This window comes from Barbus barbus, assembly GCF_936440315.1.
Source record: "Barbus barbus genome assembly, chromosome: 38".
Taxonomy (NCBI): domain Eukaryota; kingdom Metazoa; phylum Chordata; class Actinopteri; order Cypriniformes; family Cyprinidae; genus Barbus; species Barbus barbus.
In genome coordinates, this window is record NC_136716.1 from 14,004,208 (window position 1) to 14,008,598 (window position 4,391).

The following is a 4,391-nucleotide window of genomic DNA, read 5'->3' on the forward strand; positions in this document are numbered from 1 at the left end:
TTATATTGCACCCATTTGCTAAAATCATTTAAGTTCATTTTTTCCCCTCAATGTACACACAGCACCCCATATTGACAGAAAAACAGAATTGTTGACATTTTTGCAGATTTATTAAAAAAGAAAAACTGAAATATCACATGGTCCTAAGTATTCAGACCCTTTGCTCAGTATTTAGTAGAAGCACCCTTTTGATCTAATACAGCCATGAGTCTTTTTGGGAAAGATGCAACAAGTTTTTCACACCTGGATTTGGGGATCCTCTGCCATTCCTCCTTGCAGATCCTCTCCAGTTCTGTCAGGTTGGATGGTAAACGTTGGTGGACAGCCATTTTTATGTCTCTCCAGAGATTACTCAATTGGGTTTAAGTCAGGGCTCTGGCTGGGCCATTCAAGAACAGTGACGGAGTTGTTGTGAAGCCACTCCTTCGTTATTTTAGCTGTGTGCTTAGGGTCATTGTCTTGTTGGAAGGTAAACCTTCGGCCCAGTCTGAGGTCCTGAGCACTCTGAGAAGGTTTTCGTCCAGGATATCCCTGTACTTGGCCGCATTCATCTTTCCTTCGATTGCAACCAGTCATCCTGTCCCTGCAGCTGAAAAACACCCCCACAGCATGATGCTGCCACCACCATGCTTCACTGTTGGGACTGTATTGGACAGGTGATGAGCAGTGCCTGGTTTTCTCCACACATGCCGCTTAGAATTAAGGCCAAAAAGTTCTATCTTGGTCTCATCAGACCAGAGAATCTTATTTCTCACCATCTTGTGGTCCTTCAGGTGTTTTTTTGTGTCTTGCACTGAGGAGAGGCTTCCGTCGGGCCACTCTGCCATAAAGCCCCGACTGGTGGAGGGCTGCAGTGATGGTTGACTTTCTACAACTTTCTCCCATCTCCCGACTGCATCTCTGGAGCTCAGCCACAGTGATCTTTGGGTTCTTCTTTACCTCTCTCACCAAGGCTCTTCTCCCCCGATAGCTCAGTTTGGCCGGACGGCCAGCTCTAAGAAGGGTTCTGGTCGTCCCAAACGTCATCCATTTAAGGATTATGGATGCCACTGTGCTCTTAGGAACCTTAAGTGCAGCAGAATTTTTTTTGTAACCTTGGCCAGATCTGTGCCTTGCCACAATTCTGTCTCTGAGCTCTTCAGGCAGTTCCTTTGACCTCATGATTCTCATTTGCTCTGACATGCACTGTGAGCTGTAAGGTTTTATATAGACAGGTGTGTGGCTTTCCTAATCAAGTCCAGTCAGTATAATCAAACACAGCTGGACTCAAATGAAGGTGTAGAACCATCAAGGATGATCCGAAGAAATGGACAGCACCTGAGTTAAATATATGAGTGTAACAGCAAAGGGTCTGAATACTTAGGACCATGTGATATTTCAGTTTTTCTTTTTTAATAAATCTGCAAAAATGTCAACAATTCTGTGTTTTTCTGTCAATATGGGGTGCTGTGTGTACATTAATGAGGAAAAAAAATAACAAATGATTTTAGCAAATGGCTGCAATATAACAAAGAGTGAAAAATTTAAGGGGGTCTGAATACTTTCCGTACCCAGTGTAGTTATGAAGGAAACCAGTGTCCAACATATACTGGTCAAGAACTAAGTGAGCTAAGAGACACTCATGAATAAACACCCACAAAACACACACACACACACACACCTGGGCCAAAAACAAAGCAACACAACCCACTGAAATTCTCCTCTGAGGCTACAGTGGCCAATTTAGGCAAAGTGTATGTTATGTCAAAACTGAGGAGCCTGCTTAATCACAAGTTTGTACGTACGCTTGCTGAGTGTGTCAGTTTGTATGTGCGCACATAACCTGCAGGGGAATATTTGTTGGTTGATGATGATTGCGACTGTAACAGTTTCCTTCAGCGCTACCATGTCAGAGTCTGAGGATAGACAGTCTCAGCCAGTGAACACTGTACCTAATGAGTGTGTGTGTGTGTTTTAGTCTGGAGACCAATCTTGAATCATTGTCTTCTCACTCAAGCTGAGAAAACACAGTCCTACAGTCTCATCAAGCTTACAAACACTTCCATTGTACAAATTCTTCCTTCTCCGTACGTGAAAAAAAAAAACAGAAATGAAAATGGTTAGTAAAAACTATACAGTATATTCTGTTCACAAGTTTGGGGTCAGTAAGACGAAGTCTCTTATGCTCACCAAGACTGTTATTTATGATCACAAATATAGTAAACAGCAATATTGTGAAATATTAATAAAAGAACTGTTTTCTATTTTAATTAATTTTAAAATGTAATTTATTCCTGTGATGGCAAAACTCCATTACTCCAGGCTTCAATGTCACATGATCCTTCAGAAATCACTCTAATATGCCGATTTGCAGCCAGATTTATTAAAAACAGGGCAAACTGGCAATAAAAGTGCAAATGGAAGTGGAAAGCTATGCAGGTGATCTACTGACAAGACGCAGATAATACACACAGCCAGCTCATTTCTATTAATGATCAACACAATCTACCAAGAACAGTGCAAATTAGAAACGATCACAGCCATGTTAAAAGCAGAGTGGGTTAAGATGTGCTTTTTTTGGCTGTTAAAGGGATAGTTCACCCAAAAATGAAATTTTCTGTCATCAATTACTCACCCTTATGTTGTTCCAAACCTAGACCTTCGTTCATCTTCGGAACACAAATTATGATATTTTTGATGAAATCTGAGGGATTTCTGACCCTGTATAACAGCAACGCAACCGACACATTTGCAAGTCATCCTCTCCATCAGAATCTTCATGTGTTTACAAAAACTGTTTTATTTGTACATGCATCATCTTCTGCCTGTGTCAGCAGCACCACGCGCATACATTGTGGTACTCTCATGAACACATGGCAAAGACTGAGACAGAATAGAAGAAATTGATGAATGGAATCTTTATTTTTGTTTTCTTTGTGCACAAAAATTATTTTCGTAGCTTTCATAAAATTACACTGATGTCACATGGACTGTTTTAATGATGTCCTTCTCGGATTTCATTATGAATATCTTAATTTGTGTTCTGAAGATGATCGAAGGTCTTATGGGTTTGGAACGACATGAGCGTAATTAATGATAGAATGTTCATTATTGTGTGAACTATCCCTTTAAATTCTGGCACAAGTACAATTAAATTGATACAATCAAAATTTTTGTGGAAACCATGGTACATTGTTTTTTTTTCCAGATTCTTTGATGAATACAAAGTACAAATATACAACATTTATTTGAAACCAGACTTTTGTAACATTATTATGTCTTAGTCCCTTGAAAAATGTAATGCATGCTTACTGAAAACAGACTAATTTCTTGAATGAATGAATAAAATAAATGACCGTCAAACTAATATAAAATATATAAAAATAAGCTTTATCATTCCTAATGATATAAATATAAAAAAATATATAATACAATAAATAGTTTGATGACAAAACATATACACACACACACATATATACACACATACATATATATACATATACACATATATATACACACACACACACACACACACACACACACACACACACACACATATATATAATAAAACAAAAATATAAAATAAACAGTGACTTCCCCCATGCATGCACTTTTCACTTTTTTTTCCATTCCACAATTACTTCAGATGATTTAGCTCTTGACACCCACTCAACTCAGTTCTCTGTTAACTATGAGTGTGGTTGTTCTGGTCATGTAATTAGTATAATGTTAGGACTGAAGGGGCTCCATTGAGAGCAGTGAAGGGGAGTTTAAGAAAACAGGGGGGGGGGGGGGGGCTTTTCTTAGTAGCCTACGGGTTACCCTGTCATTCTCAAGACTCAGCCAAATTGTTCTGCAAACACTGTCGATACATTCCCTAAACATTTTCAGTGATTTCCCTAAGCAGCCCATGTGTAGCCGTAGAAGTCTATGCATTCCATCAGTCTGTCTTTACACCATCAGTGGTCCCTCTGCATATTGTCTACACATTGTCAGCATAATGCCTCAAAATTACTCATTTGCTCCTGTTGTCATTATGTTTTTAGCAGACAGATTCTGCAACTCTTCAACTCTGCATACATCAGTTAGGTTGCAACACTGCTTGAATCAAATGAAGTACATTAAGCTTCGACCTCCAAGCTGCTTTTAGATTGCATGATTATGCACATAATGGTGACCTCACTGTTACACATTAAATTCATATCTACATTTCTACTACCATCACTGGGGTGAAATGCGCCGACATTTCATTTTGATTAAGAGGAGAAGTTCAAGGTTACGCAGACCTGCAAGAGTCTACATCTCAGACGTGAAGTAATGTACAGTTAATACAAGAGAATGCCCATTCTTCAATTCTGTACCCACTCCACCACCCTTTGTATTGTATGTATTTCCTCTGTCTCCTGTTACCC